Source organism: Schistocerca nitens, chromosome 1, assembly GCF_023898315.1.
Source record: "Schistocerca nitens isolate TAMUIC-IGC-003100 chromosome 1, iqSchNite1.1, whole genome shotgun sequence".
NCBI lineage: Eukaryota > Metazoa > Arthropoda > Insecta > Orthoptera > Acrididae > Schistocerca > Schistocerca nitens.
The window spans coordinates 1,076,508,722-1,076,527,096 of record NC_064614.1 but is presented as its reverse complement, the minus strand read 5'-3'; the positions used below and the strand labels follow the sequence as shown (position 1 = coordinate 1,076,527,096).

The window sequence follows — 18,375 nt, the reverse complement described above, 5'->3', positions numbered from 1 at the left end:
GATGGCGCTATGGTTGGCCCGCTAGGTGGCGCTGCTATAGGTCAAATGGATATCAACTGCGTTTTTCTAAATAGGAACTCCCATTTTTTATTACATATTCGTGTAGTACGTAAAGAAATATGAATGTTTTAGTTTGACCACTTTTTTCGCTTTGTGATAGATGGCACTTTTTGTCTGCTTTTTGTTTACTTACAGAAATTATACTTACTTTTTAATGAAAAATACATGAATTTGGAAATAGGAAATTATAAATTTATGGCACATTTTTAGAAGAGAACAAAAAGAAGACAGGAAAGAGTAGATATAAATGCCACTTACCTACACCACCAAGGGTACAGGACTTGGTATTGAAATCCAGCGTCCGCCTGTAGTGCTACCGGTGTTAGTTCAAAATGGTTCAAATGGCTCTGAGCACTATGGGACTTAACTTCTAAGGTCATCAGTTCCCTAGAACTTAGAACTACTTAAGCCTAACTAACCTAAGGACATCACACACATCCATGCCAGGGGCAGGATTCGAACCTGCGACCGTAGTGGTCGCGCGGTTCCAGATCGTAGCGTCTAGAACCGCTCTGCCACCTCGGCCGGCACCGGTGTTAGTATTGTATATTACTTTGCATTCGCTAAGTCGTTTAGGTCTTTCTATTGGAACGTCCTTCGGCGGCATGCATGTCCCTGGCCCGCCGCAGTTATCCAGTCGGCGTAAGGTTCTTACAGTATTACGTGGCATCCAAACCACGTGTGGACTCTGGCGATTCCTCACTGCGTTGATAGGTAAAGGCTACGTTGAAACGATGGGTGGAAAATCCACGCTCCGATCGAGATTCGATCCCGTAACCTCCAGACCACCAGGCCCGAAATGTGTAGACAGTTCATCTATAGGTTTTGATGAATGAGTTTGCAAGTATAAAAATATGTGACACGTGTGGGCATATCTTATGATTGTATTGACTTAGAAGCGTAAATTATTTACATCGCCATAAATTTCAATTTGATACCTCGACCCGTTCCTGGGATAAATAGATCTTCACAGTCGGACAGACAGACAGGCTAATAAGTGATCCTATAAGGTTTCCATTTTTACGGATGAGGTACAGAACACTAAAAACGTGTAAATGCCCATCATGTAGCCAAATAAATTTTTTCATCTTTGTTACGTGTTATACAGGGTGCTTCTAAATAAATATACGGGTGTTAAGGCTTTGTAGCACATATTACGTTCACCTTACAATTATAAATTATACACCAGATGAAAGAGAAACACAAACAGTTTTTCTTACAATTATTCAATGTGAACACCGATCACACATCGAGTCGATAGGCGAGTTGTTCCGAAACCTTGATCAATGTGTCAGGAGAAAGTGTTGCAATAACACTGTTTCTAAGGTCCGATTGATCAGCTGGTATCGGATGCACATACACATGATCGCGTCAGATCGTGTGTGAACGTAGAGGTCATGCATAAAATGCTTTGACAACCGGCCCCTTGCGTCCAGTCCACCGCTCGTATACAACGTTGTTTAGGTAGTCGCCTACTGAGTAACGCCAGTGAGGCGGCGCACCATCTTACTCCCAAACAAAGATGTGTTGTTCAGTTTCTTCCCACTGAGGTACGGGTCATAGCTGTAGCTCAAAATGGTTCAAATGGCTCTAAGCACTATGGGACTTAACAAATGAGGTCATCAGTCCCCTAGACTTCGACTACTGTCTCAGGCAGTATTCGAACCTGCGACCATAGCAGGAGCGCGGTTCCGGACTGAAGCGCCTAGAACCGATCGGCCACAGCGGCCGGCCATAGCTGTAGCACATCAAGATAAGAAACATCAGTTACAGTTGATTCACCGAAAAAGAAAAACTCATAAACTTTCCGCGAGGATATTTCTTGGGGCTAAGCGTGAAAGATTCGCACTCGTTCAACACCTTTTTAAGTCACTCTTTGTCATTCCATACTCTTCCCATTGCGCACAGGTATACAAACAAAACTGTTTGAGTTGCTCTTTCATTTGGTGTATTATTTACAATTGTCACTTGAGTCGTAATAAATGCTACAACGCCTTAAAACCGGTATGTTCATTTTGAAATACCCTGTATTTTGTCCGAACATCACATTCCTCATCAACATATTGTTCAAATGTGTGTGAAATCTTATGGGACTTAACTGCTAAGGTCATCAGTCCATAAGCTTACACACTACTTAACCTAAATTATCCAAAAGGACAAACACACACACACACACACACACACACACACACACACACACACACACACCCATGCCCGAGGGAGGACTCGAACCTCCGTCTGGATCACCTCATCAACATGTTTCTGTTAAATGGGTTGAGGTGTAAGTTGAAGGACATTAGACGAGATAGTCCGTGTCTGCGTCCGCTATAATGCTGATGTTGTCTGGTGGAAAAAAACACTCGCTTTGTAAACGGGAGGCCCGGGACGCAAGTCCCAGCGTTGGCACAAATTTTAACTCATTACTTCAGTTTCTATCCTTATCGAAAATATTTTTGTGGTAAATAGGATCAATAGAATTCATAACTAACTAACTGCAGTAATTTGAGAAGTGTTTGCACAGAAACGGACGAAAAACTAACGAATGAACTGTAAGAAGCACCTGAAGATGAACTCACAGGCTTCATAACGTGTGGTGTAGTTATTAAACATTTGCTGGATTTCAGGTCCATCTGTAATGTAGACAACTGCGTTTTATAGAAACCCAAACATATTTCGGCACTTTTGTGACATCGTCAGTGGGTACTTTTATTCATCTCTAAATTTCTTTTATGCATTGTTGGTTGTGTAGGACCTTCTGTACATTATTGTATATTGGTTGGTAGGTTTTCATCTGCATTCTCATTTGTTTCTTAAATACACGCGAAACCAATATATATGTTTTTGTTGACCTTCAATGGCTAGTAACACTACCTTACTTTACCTCAGAGTTAAGCTGAAAAAGTATTACATGCGAGTGAAGTTTGAAATGGTACGACAAATGATTCGTAGAGCTGTATATATTTTGTGTTATAAATGTTATTAGGAATGTACTATTGAATGACTTATTATACACGTGGCCAGAGAATCCAAACTTAAATATAAATCGTTGTTGTTGTTGTTGTTGTTGTTGTGGTCTTCAGTCCAGAGACTGGTTTGATGCAACTCTCCATGCTACTCTATCCTGTGCAAGCTTCTTCATCTCCCAGTACCTACTGCAACCTACATCCTTCTGAATCTGTTTAGTGTATTCATCTCTTGGTCTCCATCTACGATTCTTACCCTCCACGCTGCCCTTCAATACTAAACTGGTGATCCCTTGATGTCTCAGAATATGCCCTACCAGCAGATCCCTTCTTCTAGTCAAGTTGTGCCACAAATTTATCTTCTCTCCAATTCTATTCAATACCTCCTCATTAGTTATGTGATCTAACCATCTAATCTTCAGCATTCTTCTGTAGCACCACATTTCGAAAGCCTCATAAAAATCAACAAAACGTTACTTTTGAATTTTTGTAAGTTGTTTAGGCCCCATTCTTCTTTTTCTTCTGTTTCGGCTATCCTGCTCTCTCTTGCCTTGGCCATTGTTTTGTATACATTTGCAATCCTTAGTTAATAATAATTGCATTAATGGTGTATGTCTGTTTATTTTAAGAGTAATAATCACAATTTTCATAGCTGAGGAACCAGAGGAGTAATTTCTGTAAGCACTTGCAACACTTTCCGGAATAACGGCTTGCCGACGAACAACTATCAACCATTTTGTACATGTCATATAGATCACTGCTAATGGTAGCAAAATGTTTCAGAGCCCTCACCCATTATTTCACTACGAAGTCCGATGTCCAAGCGCATAAAACTGGACAGATTGTAATAACTAATATCGTCACGGCCGTGGATTAGAAATTGTGTGCCTGTTATCCTTGCAGGGAAGAATGATTGTACGTATTTTCAGTCTCAAGTAATTTGCTCTTCCAGTGTAACTCTTCTCGGTCGGAGAGGGGGAGTTATAGGTTTCCACTAAAATATGTATTGTGTCTGAGTGCGCATTTCAACAAGAATTGAAACTGGATATGAGAACTGCTATTTATAAACGGAATATTACAATCTCCTACTACAGAAGATCATACAAGGACCTTAAACGTATTTGAGTTTCTATGAAAGGCTGTTGTTTGCATAACAGGCGGACCTCAAATCGGTTAAATCGGTTATGCAGTAAATGAAATGTAAATTCACTCGTTCCACGTAATCACGAGAAGCAATGCAAGTGGGCCGTGGCGGAGGTACCAGGTGTACCGGTATGAAATGGGCGTTTATTTGTGAAAATGAAACACTAATTTTGAATTGAAAAGTAAAAACATTTTATTCAAAGTACTGAACATTGCTTTCTATACATTTTGACCACCTTTCTGGCAATTTGTGGACACCACGCCAATAGAAATGTTCGTCTTTTGAAGCAAACCAACCAGACACCCAAATTTCGACTTCTTCGTAGGAATCGAAGTGTTCCTCAGCCAATGCGCGTCCCACTGATGAAAACAAATGGTAGTCGGAAGGGGCGAAGTCTGGTGAATATGGCGGGTGGGGTAGCAGCTCCCTGCCAAGTGTTTTGATTGTATCCTGAACCAGTTTTGCTTTGTGTGCTGGTGCAGTGTCGTGTAAAAAAATTACTTTGCCATGTCTTCTGGCCCATTCTGTTTTTTTTTTGATCAATGCATAGTTCAAATTGATCATTTGTTGTCTGTAGCGATTAGTATTCACAGTTTCACCGGGTTTTAGAAGCTCATAATACACCACACCTTTCTGAACCCACCAAACACAGAGCATTGTCTTCTTTACGAATCGATCTGGTTTTGCTGTCGATGTTGATGGTTGTCCCGGATTAACCCATGATTTTTCCCGTTTAGGATTCTTAAAATAAATCCATTTTTCATCGCCAGTAACAATTCGATGCAAAATTGATTTTTTTTATGTCTTTGAAGCAAAATTTGACAAATGGCTTTTCAGTTTTCCATATCTTTCATTCAATTCATGTGGCACCCATTTTCCACACTTTTGGATCTTTCCCATAGTTTTCAAACGGTCAGAAATTCTTTGTTGTGCAACATTTAGCATCGCTGCCATTTTCTTCTGACTCAAAGTATCATCTTCATCCAATATTGCTTGTAATTGCGCGTCTTCGAACTTTTTTGGTGGTCATCCACGTTCTTCATTTTTTGCATAAAAATCATTATTTCTGAACCGTTGAAACCATCTTTTGCATATTGCTTCTAGTAGAGCATGATCACCATATGCCTCGACAAGCATTCGATGCGACTCTTCAGCACTTTTTTTTTTCAAATGAAAGCAAAAAATTAATGCTTTCCCCAAATCATCACTTTCTGGTACAAAATTGTTAATACGATGAAAACATATGATATTGTTTGTTCCATGACTTGATGTATTCTAAATATCTTTGACAGATGTCATACCAACCAAACAAAAACAAAAAAAATTTAAGGCTCGTTCACAACATATGTTCCCTATCGACACATTTGTATCTTAACGCTCGTTTCATACCGGTACACCTGGTAAGTAACTAAATAATCTCGTGACTACCAGAATATCCACTGACCACATGCGATGTTCCGGAAGTTGTTAAGTGATGGGCAGACAGAGCACATACAGCAGCGAGCGAGCGTGACCACGGCAGCGGCGGGCCTCGAACCCAACCCCCTGGCGACGAGTGCCCGGGAGGCGGCGGCCGTGGGAACGGATGTCCCCGCGGGCCCGGGCGCGGGTCGCTGAACCGGCCGGTGCCATTGCCACCTCGCGCCACAGCCGCCTCCGCCGCCTCCGCCGCCTCCGCCGCCGCCGCCTCTGCCCTGATCGCTGTAAAGGACAATTATTCGAGAACAATAAGAAGGTCCCGCGGCGTTATTACCCGCAGCGCGGAGGAAGATATCGCGTCCAGCACAGCGGCGCGCTTTTTTCCCCCCTACCGTTTCGTGTGCTCCTCTCTTTTTTTGCGGCGTCTACGTGAGCGGCCGGCCAGAGGCGGGCAGGCGGTGATTTTTATGGCCGGCCGCGCGCGTGAAAGCATCTCCCGGAGATTATTTACCGATGGACGGCCGCCGTCGGAGCAACACGCCGCGGCCGCGTGGGATGCGCCGAGCGCGATGGCCCGTCAGCGTACAGGCATCAGACCAGGTGGGCTGCCATTGGAGGCTGCTCTACATACGAACAGAGTCGGCGTCTGCTGGCTGAGAAGGCAAGCAAGCAAAAGGATGATACAATAATCAGCAAGTAACAAAGTAACCCACGGAAATGGAAACTTGACCGAAAGGCACCAAATCGATACTCCAGAATACCCATAACTGCTGTGACACCAACACAGAAATTACACTACTGGCCATGAAAATTGCTACACCAAGAAGAAATGCAGATGATAAACGGGTATTCATTGCAAAAATATATTATACTAGACCTGACATTACATTTTCACGCAATTTGGGTGCATAGATCCTGTGAAATCAGTACCCAGAGCAACCACCTCTGGCCGTAATAACGGCCTTGATACGCCTGGGCATTGAGGCAAACAGAGCTTGGATGGCGTGTACAGGTACAGCTGCCCATGCAGCTTCAACACGATACCACAGTTCATCAAGAGTAGTGACTGGCGTATTGTGACGAGCCAGTTGCTCGGCCAGACGTTTTCAATTGGTGAGAGATCTGGAAAATGTGCTGGCCAGGGCACCAGTCGGACATTTTCTGTATCCGAAAGGCCCGTACAGGACCTGCAACATGCGGTGGTGCATCATCCTGCTGAAATGTAGGGTTTCGCGAGGATCGAATGAAGGGTAGAACCACGGGTCGTAACACATCTGAAACGTAACGTCCACTGTTCAAAGTGCCGTCAATGCGAACAACAGGTGACCGATACGTGTAATCAGTGGCACACCATACCATGACACCGGGTGATACGCCAGTATGGCGATGACGAATACACGCTTCCAATGTGCGTTCTCCGCGATGTTGCCAAACACAGATGCGACCATCATGATGCTGTAAACAGAACCTGGATTCATCCGAAAAAATGACGTTTTGCCATTCGTGCACCCAGGTTCGTCGTTGAGTACACCATCGCAGGCGCTTTTGTCTGTGATGCAGCGTCAAGGGTAACCGCAGCCATGGTCTCCGAGCTGATAGTCCATGCTGCTGCAAACGTCGTCGAACTGTCCGTGCAGATGGTTGTTGTCTTGCAAGCGTTCCCATCTGTTGACTCGGATCGAGACGTGGCTGCGCGATCCGTTACAGCCATGCGGATAAGATGCCTATCATCTCGACTGTTAGTGATACGAGGCCGTTGGGATCCAGCACAGCGTTCCGTATTATGCTCCTGAACCCACCGATTCCATATTCTGCTGCAAGTCACTGGATCTCGACCAACGCGAGCAGCAATGTCGCGATATGATAAATCGCAATCGCGATAGGCTACAATCCGACCTTTATCAAAGTCGGAAACGTGATGGTACGCATGTCTCCTCCTTACACGCGGCATCGCAACAACGTTTCACCAGGCAACGCCGGTCAACTGCTGTTTATGTATGAGAAATAGGTTGGAAACGTTGTAGGTGTCGCCACCGGCGCCAATCTTGTGTGAATGCTCCGAAAAGCTAGTCATTTGCGTATCACAGCATCTTCTTCCTGTCGGTTAAATTTGCATCTGAAGCACGTCATCTTCATGGTGTAGCAGTTTTAATGGCCAGTAGTGTAATTAATGGAGACTGAAGCGATGAATGAAACGTTGTACCAAGGCCGGAATTGGAACCAGGTCCCCTAGGTAGTTCCGCTAATCACTACGCCATCCCGGCGCTGTGGATTTCCACAACTGCACGAACTAACCTAGTACGCTCCCCTCCTCACCAAAATTCTCATTTACACCTCAGCCCACTTGGTATTCCCATGGGCTCGAATTCCGGGCTTGGTAGAATTTTTCATTCGCCGCTTCAGTCTGCATATGCAGGGTGTTCGGAAATTCCCGCTACAAACTTCTAGGGCTTGTGGAGAGGAGTGAGAACATAATATTTTGAACAGGAATTCATGTCCGGAAACGTACCGATTCCGCACTGCAGGTGTTTCAATACATGTTTACTAGGTAAGTGTGGTACATGCTAGTCATGGTGGGCCAAGGTACGTCGGATCGTCTAATATCATTTGACATCAATCCTACCTCTTTGACCTGGTTCGAGCCTCATTTACGTGTATTTGAGTGTTAGAGCAACTTGGCTGAATACATGTTTGACACTGACATGATCCTTCTGAATGGAGAAACTCACGGTAGTGGAAGAGTTCCTCGTCGCCTTTATCAGGATCGTTCTCCACAATGTACGACTCTATCGCATACCCTTTCCGGTGCAATTACGCAACTGCTTCGAGAAAGGGGTAGTCTCACCGTCAACGGACGTGACTGTGGTGCTCCAAGGACACTCCGAACTCCTGAAATCGAAGAGGCCGCCCTACACCACTTTCAAGAGAACCCGTCAGAGAGCACAAGAACAATTTCTTTGGCTATTAATCAGTGGAACCGTAAAACAAGTGATGTACTGGTTCACGCCAAACAATTACTTGGTCGCGTTACCAAAGTGTTATCAAATGGTTGCATCACGGGAGCGGTACGTTTCCGAAAATGGTTTCCAATTTAAAATATTATCTACTCACTCCCCTGTACAAGTCCTAGAAGTCCGTAAATGAAATTTCCAAGTACCCTGTATACACCATACACATTTGGGACTTGAAAGCCGGCCGCGGTGGTCTCGCGGTTCTAGGCGCGCAGTCCGGAGCCGTGCGACTGCTACGGTCGCAGGTTCGAATCCTGCCTCGGGCATGGATGTGTGTGATGTCCTTAGGTTAGGTTTAAGTAGTTCTAATTTCTAGGGGACTGATAACCACAGCAGTTGAGTCCCATAGTGCTCAGAGCCATTTGAACCATTTTTGAGACTTGAAAAGGTCTCTGGAGCCATGTGGTTTCATTTGATTAGAGCACCTACGCAGGATATCCTGTTTCGTTCGATGCTATGATGCTATTCTATTACAATAGGAGAGCCTCTGCAGCGCTGTTCGAGTTCAGGCGGAATACCAAGTGGACTGAGGTGTGAATGGAAATTTAGATTGAGGAAGGAGGCGTGCTAAGATTGTGTAGTTGCAGAAAGCCACTGTGCCAAGGTGGCGTAGTGGTTAGCGCATCTATGTAGTGGCAGAAGATCCAAGATTGAATCCTGGTCCTCGTACAAGTTCTCATATGTCGTTTCAGTGAGACTTGTAATAGTCCGTTCAACCATACAGTTACATAAAATTAATTAGGCATTTCTCTGCGTCCAGAGAGACATTTTCAGAGTGGGAGGACAGATACGCAGTTTTTAATGTAATCACTGCACGAATTACGTTCCACGATGTTTGCACATACACTCCTGGAAATTGAAATAAGAACACCGTGAATTCATTGTCCCAGGAAGGGGAAACTTTATTGACACATTCCTGGGGTCAGATACATCACATGATCACACTGACAGAACCACTGGCACATAGACACAGGCAACAGAGCATGCACAATGTCGGCACTAGTACAGTGTATATCCACCTTTCGCAGCAATGCCGGCTGCTATTCTCCCATGGAGACGATCGTAGAGATGCTGGATGTAGTCCTGTGGAACGGCTTGCCATGCCATTTCCACCTGGCGCCTCAGTTGGACCAGCGTTCGTGCTGGACGTGCAGACCGCGTGAGACGACGCTTCATCCAGTCCCAAACATGCTCAATGGGGGACAGATCCGGAGATCTTGCTGGCCAGGGTAGTTGACTTACACCTTCTAGAGCACGTTGGGTGGCACGGGATACATGCGGACGTGCATTGTCCTGTTGGAACAGCAAGTTCCCTTGCCGGTCTAGGAATGGTAGAACGATGGGTTCGATGACGGTTTGGATGTACCGTGCACTATTCAGTGTCCCCTCGACGATCACCAGTGGTGTACGGCCAGTGTAGAAGATCGCTCCCCACACCATGATGCCGGGTGTTGGCCCTGTGTGCCTCGGTCGTATGCAGTCCTGATTGTGGCGCTCACCTGCACGGCGCCAAACACGCATACGACCATCATTGGCACCAAGGCAGAAGCGACTCTCATCGCTGAAGACGACACGTCTCCATTCGTCCCTCCATTCACACCTGTCGCGACACCACTGGAGGCGGGCTGCACGATGTTGGGGCGTGAGCGGAAGACGGCCTAACGGTGTGCGGGACCGTAGCCCAGCTTCATGGAGACGGTTGCGAATGGTCCTCGCCGATACCCCAGGAGCAACAGTGTCCCTAATTTGCTGGGAAGTGGCGGTGCGGTCCCCTACGGCACTGCGTAGGATCCTACGGTCTTGGCGTGCATCCGTGCGTCGCTGCGGTCCGGTCCCAGGTCGACGGGCACGTGCACCTTCCGCCGACCACTGGCGACAACATCGATGTACTGTGGAGACCTCACGCCCCACGTGTTGAGCAATTCGGCGGTACGTCCACCCGGCCTCCCGCATGCCCACTATACGCCCTCGCTCAAAGTCCGTCAACTGCACATACGGTTCACGTCCACGCTGTCGCGGCATGCTACCAGTGTTAAAGACTGCGATGGAGCTCCGTATGCCACGGCAAACTGGCTGACACTGACGGCGGCGGTGCACAAATGCTGCGCAGCTAGCGCCATTCGACGGCCAACACCGCGGTTCCTGGTGTGTCCGCTGTGCCGTGCGTGTGATCGTTGCTTGTACAGCCCTCTCGCAATGTCCGGAGCAAGTATGGTGGGTCTGACACACCGGTGTCAATGTGTTCTTTTTTCCATTTCCAGGAGTGTAGTTTAGCTTTCTCCGTCTCCTTTTTGATCTTGTTCTTGTGTAGGCAATAGAGTGAACTGTACGAGATTCACCATTACGCTGTGCGACTATTTTACTGTATATGAATTTTAGACTGAGGCAATACAAGTAAAGCAGGAGCACAGATACCGATGTAAAAAGTCTATTGTCTACCGCCCCACATATAAGAAACTATTAAAGGATAAGGTAAATTATATTTATTGTGCAAACCATTTCTAGCTGTTTAATACGTGAATGCAGTCACCATCTGACTGAAATGTTTAAGATGCAGTCCTACGCATAAACAGCTACGTGGGTGTCTGCGTATAAATACCGACCTGTGAGATAGTCATTCACAAAGGTAGGGCAGACCGGGGCACGTTGGCCATACTTTTTTATTATTTTATATTTGTTTTTTTTACATATTTGAATTTATGAAATTATTGTTAAATTTTAAAGCAGTCTTGATGAATCTGGATGGCAATTATTGAACTTGAAATATGAGTTAAGAAATTAAAAGCAAAATTAATTACTGGACATACGCCAAGTGGGCCAATCCGCCCCTACTCCTTGGTAAGGTGGCCCAGAGGCTGGGGCACGTTGACCCATGCAATATTTTGACAAGTTAAACTAGTATAACTTCATGGAATGAAAATAAAAGTAATAGTTACCAAGAAACATACTTTTATGTACATAGAATCAAGTTTAATGTTGATTTAAATGCTTAACATTTTACTATGACAACAGGAAACCTTAAACTTATTAGGATTTATAGTGTCTTAATACAAACAAGTCGATTTTAATAACTGTCCAGATCCAAAGGATCAGCACAGTTGTAACACTCATAAAATAGTCCACGGATTTCATTTTTCACAGATGTCTGATGAGCCCAACGCTTGCAGTGTGTGAACTGAATCCATTGTGCTCCAGATTGACTGTTTGAAAAAGGCTTGAGACACCTTAGGCACAGTGACTCTTCATCTTCCCTATCGTCATAGTCATCATCATCATAGTCATCTTGCCTTAATTTCTTCTTGCGTTTTAGGCCTACTGCAGTTGATTTAGTTAATTTTATTCTACCATTGCTTGTACTTTCTTTTTGAAAAGAAAGGGCCTGTGATTTAATTTTTCTTTTCAATGCTTTCACGTTTGTTCTTTTGCCTTACTGTTCTTCCTCGAGGGATATTTTTACTGGAGTGTCTGTCACTATATAGGAAACTCTTTTCTTTTTCCCTGAAATTTTCTCTCATGGTGACTCTTCTTTGGACGTTGAAGGAACAGCCAGAACATGCTGATGGTGGTGGGCGCTGCGATTATCTCAGCTCGAGTTGATGGACTGCTTTCAGTGTCTGTGTTCGGCCTATTCGAAGTGTAGGAAGGTGTTAAATCACTGTCGGTATAAATATTTTTACTAAAGGGATTCATCCCACTGACCTTCAATCCACTGGTTATGTTATTGGCAGTTGGAGCATTTGGAAGCACTATTCGCACTAGAGACGGCATGTATTAAATTGTCATAGGCCGTTTATTGTTGGTAACCCATGCGTCACATGCTGAGTTCACGAACTTTTTGAAAGGTCCATAAGCAGTTCTTTCTAAAGCCTGTAGATTATGGCTACAATAGATAGAAAGGTGATGCCATTGCCTTTACAGCAATCAAGAACTTCAGAGTCCAGATGTGAACTGTGATTACCAGTCAAAAACAAGCAAGGGCATTGTTTTGAGCAACGAGCGTGTAGGACAAAATGTTTCATATATTTTGCAGTTTTGCTTGTCATCCATCCCGAAAGATGAGCTGCTCCATGCCACTCAATCGGGCCGTTACGGATAAAATCAGATTTGATGTTGACCCTCGGGAAGATGAAGATCTGAGGCACACTACTACCCAAAAGCGATTATAACAAGTGACCCTCTCTCAGCCGATATCACTCGCCCTGTTTGGCGAAAACCTATCAGGACGCTGTACGCTAGTTAGCCCAGTTTCGTCAGTGTTCCAGATGTCTGCAGGGGTCACTTTTAATCTTTTTAAAACGATGTTGAGATTCTTAAACAATAGTTCTATATTAGGCCTGTTGATACTGGTACACTGGGCCAAACTAACTGCATGAGAAGTCCAAATGGAAAGTTGAGGATGTCTTTTCAAGAATCCTGTGAACCAATCGCTTCCCGCCGTTTCGATCTCTGTCCATGTTTGGGGTATTTTATTGTTCAAAATGGTTCAAATGGCTCTGAGCACTATGGGACGTAACTTCTGAGGTCATCAGTCCCCTCGAACTTACAACTACTTAAACTGAACTAACCTAAGGACATTACACACAACCATCCCCGAGGCAGGATTCGAACCTCCGACCGTAGCGATCGCGCGGTTCCAGACTGTTGCGCCTAGAACCGAACGGCCATCTCGCCCAAACCACCTGACTTCTTTCGGTGAAAGACCATAATGTGTCACTTGCCTTCGTTAGGTATTGTTCAGGCTTATCTTCTTGCCCGGAATTAAATATCTGAATATAAACAATTCTGGTTAAGTTGCGCATAGAGGCACGGTTTTTCTTATAATGCGTGCGTGTGTGCGCGCGCGCGCGCGCGTGTGTGTGTGTGTGTGTGAGTGTGTGTGTGTTTGTGTGTGTGTGTGAGAGAGAGAGAGAGAGAGAGATAGATAGAGAGAGAGAGAGATAGAGAGAGAGAGAGAGAGAGAGAGAGAGAGAGACACGAATCAGTAGAGTGGACAATAAGACATAGCGTCAGAAATTGAAAAATAGCTTTGTATAATTTTAGTTTAATTCTGAAATCTTTTATCGTAGCCAAATTTATCCCAAGGCTTCTTTTCGGCATTAAGTATTTGTAGGACTCCTGCAGGCAGACGGTACTGGTCCAATGGCATGGGTTGAGGTCCAGTTTCAGTTTCCTGAGTTTCAAGTGACTATGTAGGCTGACATGAGGTCTGTTTGTACTTAGCACAGTATCTTCCCAACGTTTTTCTTGGAATCCCAAATTCCCCGCTAACAGCCCTCGCAGATTTTCTCTTTGCTTTTACTTCTAAAACTGCTTTAAGAATCGTATCATCAGAAGGCATTCCTCTTTCACTTTTTCCTTTATAATTTCGTATCATTTTTATGTTCGTACAGACAAAAGACAGGAAATGAACCAGATTCTGACTACTCACATCACTGTTCAAGTTTATAACAAAATTTAAAGGTTGGAGTTTTCCTTTAAGACGCTTTTTACCTCGTGAATATGACGATCTTTTCACCTCTGAAAGGTATCAAAATACGTTTGACTTCAAAAATTATGTTAATAATTCAATAAACTCGAAGAATTGTAAATATTATTATCATTAAAAAATAACAAACCGTTCATCAAGTTTTAAAAAGTATATAGTCCTGGACGGATATCGTGCTCTGTCTTCTCTGCTACAACCTGCCCCATCGTCATGTTTACAACAAAATCTATTCGTTGCAAAACCCACTGAAGCAATTTAAATTGTATAGCATATAGCAATAATACTTAAACTACGACCTTTAATTATATTACTCACCTGTAGCGACCAAAGTAAGCAAAAGTTAAATAACACTCATTTAACCGACGGGTAGAATTTTACTGAAGCACGCACAAAAACGATCACTACAGTTTGTCCAAAACTACTCCGCCTGCCATATTGGTCCTGTAGAGGGAGGAGGACAGTGCTACCAACCTACTGATTAATCCGTAGAACGTTCTAGCGTCTGTTATGTTAACTAGCTCGACTGGGCCATCCTGTCTCTGGGGCCAACGTGCCCGGTCTCTCCTAATAGTGTTAAATCGTATTTCCACGAAGTCACTTATACACACCAAAAAGTTTTGCATCACCCAGGTTAACAGAACACTTGAAGACAGACGTTGACTGTGAATATTGTATAACAGACACAGTCCCTTTGACTGTTCAGAGATGTCACTAAACACGCCCAAGGGTACAAACAATCATGCATGAGCAGCGCCTATTAGACGGGGGTCCTATAGCCGATCAGTTCCAGTCATTCCATTGTGAAGGCGGCACACGGCTCTTGTTGTCTATAGTTCCACCATGCCTAGACCGTCAATACCACGGCTCGATGCGTCCACATCGTTACTTTGCGCCAGGCGTCTCGGAGTGAACCAAAGCGATCTTGTTCGGACATGAAGGAAATACAGAGAGACAAAGTGTCAATGACATGCCTCGCTCAGGCCGCCCAACGGCTACTACTGCAGTGGATGACCGCTACCTACGGGTTATGGCTCGGAGAAACCCTAACAGCAACGACACCGTGTTGAATAACGCTTTTCGTGAGGCCACAGGACATCGTGCTACGACTCAAAGTGTGCGCAATAGGCTGCATGACGCGCAACGTCATTCCTGACGTCCACGGCGAGGTCCATTTTTGCAATCAGGACACCATGCATCGCGGTACAGGTGGGCTCAACAACATGCCGAATGGTCCACTCAGGATTGGCATCACGTTCTCTTCACCGATGAGTGTCGCATATGCCTTCAACCAGGCATTCGTCGGAGACGTGTTTGGAGGCTACCAGGTCAGGTTGAACGCCTTAGACAAACTGTCCAGCGAGTGCAGCGAGGTGGAGGTTCCCTGCTGTTTTGGGGTGGCATTGTGTGGGGCCGAGGTACGCCGCTGGTGGTCATGGAAGGCGCCGTAAAGGCTGTACGATACGTGAAAGCCATCCTCCGACCAATGGTGCAACCATATGGGCAGGGTATTGGCGAGGCATTCGTCTTCATAGACGACAATTCGCGCCCCCAATCGCGCACATCTTGTGAAGGACTTCCTTCAGGAAAACGACATCGCTCGACTAGAGTGGGCAGAATGTTCTCCAGACATGAACCCTATCAAACATGCCTGGGATAAAACTTCCTGCCAGATTAAAACTGTGTGCCCGCGAAAGGCGAAGGTCCCGAGTTCGAATCTCGGTCCGGCACACAGTTTTAATCTGCCAGGAAGTTTCATATCAGTGCACACTCCGTTGCAGAGTGAAAATCTCATTATGCCTGGGATAGATTGAAAAGGGATGTTTACCGACGACGTGACCCACCAACGACTCTGAGGGATCTGAGCCGAATCGCTGTAGAGGAGTGGGGCAATCTTGACCAACAGTGCCTTTATGAAGTTGTGGATAACATGCCACGACGAATACAGGCATGCATCAATGCAAAAGGACGTACTACTGGGTATTAGATTTGTCGGTTTTATGCAGCAACCTGGACCATCACCTCTGAAGATGTCTATGTATAGCTGTACAACATGCAATGTGTGGATTTCAGGAGTAATAAAAAGGGCGGAAGTGATGTTTATGTTGATCTCTATTCCAATTTTCTGTACAGGTTACGGAACTCTCGGAACCGAGGTGATGCAAAACCTTTTTGATGTGTGTAATTATTGTTAATGAGAGAGCCTTGTTAACAGTCTTCGGTGATTACTAGAAATTCAATTCTTTTAATCGTTATTTGTGATAAATTCAACTTATTAACGTAATATTATTATCATACCACTGCACCAATTGCCACCATTGCTGACATAACTTTACCCATGTACTTTATCTTCATTTTTTTTATCCACGCAGAAGTTGCACTGTGAGACATGATTATCAAATCTTCAATTTTGAGCGAGCTTAATTTCAGTACAGAGAGAAGCCAAAGCTGAAGAACTGCCTGAGTGTATGGTCGCTATTGAGTGTATCTAGCTTTAGTGGAAATTTTCACGTGGCAGAAGCTTCTCCAGAGAACGTGCACGTGCAGCTTATTACAATCGTCCAGATTTTGAGAAAAATTGAATCACTGGCATGATAAACATTCATGTTCATACCGACACATGGCACACAGAGTTGTTAATAGTGCAGTTACTGCAGAAGGAATGGTATCAAGATGGACTCAGGAGAACAGTCTGCCAAGAAGAGCAGGAGGCACGGGTTTTTCCTGATGGACTGCACCAAGAGAAGTTCGTAGGACTGTTAGACTGTCTCTGATGATTAGACGGATGACAACAGCTGAAATCCGGGTAGACATTACAGGCAGAATGACATGAAGAACCGTAGGGAACATTTTACTGGAAGCTGGATTCAGATCTCGAGTTTCCATGCGTCTTTTACAGCTGACACCATACAGCAGACAACAGAGGCTTGCAGACTGTAGTGTCACAGTCGACTCGTTGGTCTTCAGTGATGAGTCTAGCTTTTGTTTGTACCTGTCAGATAGACACGAACATGTCCATGGACGATGTGGGGAAAGCTTACTGGAAAGAGGTATTCGTGTGACCTATACATATTCACCTCCTGGAAGCATGATGCGGGGAGATATTGGATATGAGAATAGGACAGATTCTATAATTGTTAAAGGAAGGCTGCATGCTCGCCAGTACGTGCCACGGATGGCAAAGCCTGTTGTCATACCCTTAACGAACAGCTATCAAATTGCCTTCTCCAGCAGGATAATGCAAGACCCCCAAACGCACCTTGAGGAAAGGACGGGTCATTGACTGACCCGCCCCCTGTAGAGTATCTGCCCCTTACAGAGAACAGGAGTTGTGTGCGATGGGAGGACTTACATATAATACATTCATAGCAGCCTCCAGTCAACAATGTTCATGCACTGACACAGAAAGTGTTTCAGGCAGGCAGGACATTTCTCGGAGTCTGCTTGCTTCCGTGCTGTAATGAGTACAAGACTGATTAGTACCTGTGGGGGTCACGTCCTACACCGCTGCTGATGATGGACATCGTTTCCGGATTAGATGAGCATCTTCACGAAATTTGATGGATACCTGACTGGTGCTTGGCAACGGCCTTGCCGCAGTGGATACACCGGTTCCCGTCAGATTACCGAAGTTAAGCGCTGTCGGGCGTGGACGGCACTTGGATGAGTGACCATCCGGGCCGCCATGCGCTGTTGCCATTTTTCGGGGTGCACTCAGCCTCGTGATGCCAATTGAGGAGCTACTCGAACGAACAGTAGCGGCTCCGGTCAAAGAAAATCATCATAACGACCGGGAGAGCAGCGTGCTGAACACACGCCTCTCCTACCTGCATCCTCATCTGAGGATGACACGGCTGTCGGATGGCCCCGATGAGCCGCTTGTGGCCTGAAGACGGAGTGCTATCTATGTGCAATCTGACTGGTGTTTCATGGTGTGATACTTTCCATTCCCGTCAGTGTAAGAAGGAGCAGTGATTGAGCGGCTGTTCAACATCTGTCACTCTGAACTGGTTTACTGCACAGCGTATTTAAATGTGTTGAGGTGAATAATTAAACAGCTCTGACAAATTCATAAGCTTGGTATAACAGATAGCTATTTGTGCGATGAATGTCAGTAGGTGAGGTGGGGCTTGGGGAAACAGTCCTTGCTCTCGCTCCCTTGGGCACCGCCACTGCCCATGACCTGTGTATTGGCCATACGAAAAGTATCTCCTTACCAGTAGACTTCGCTATCTGCCTCTACTGTGTTTTGTTGTTCGGCGTTTATGGTCTCCTAATTGCTTTTAGTTCTATGAA

General features: G+C 45.1%; 1 pseudogene; it reads left to right on the top strand.

Annotated features, from left to right (window-relative positions):
* Positions 1-17,660: 17,660 nt before the first annotated feature.
* Positions 17,661-17,778, top strand: LOC126212869 (5S ribosomal RNA; annotated as a pseudogene).
* The last annotated feature ends 597 nt before the right edge of the window (positions 17,779-18,375 follow it).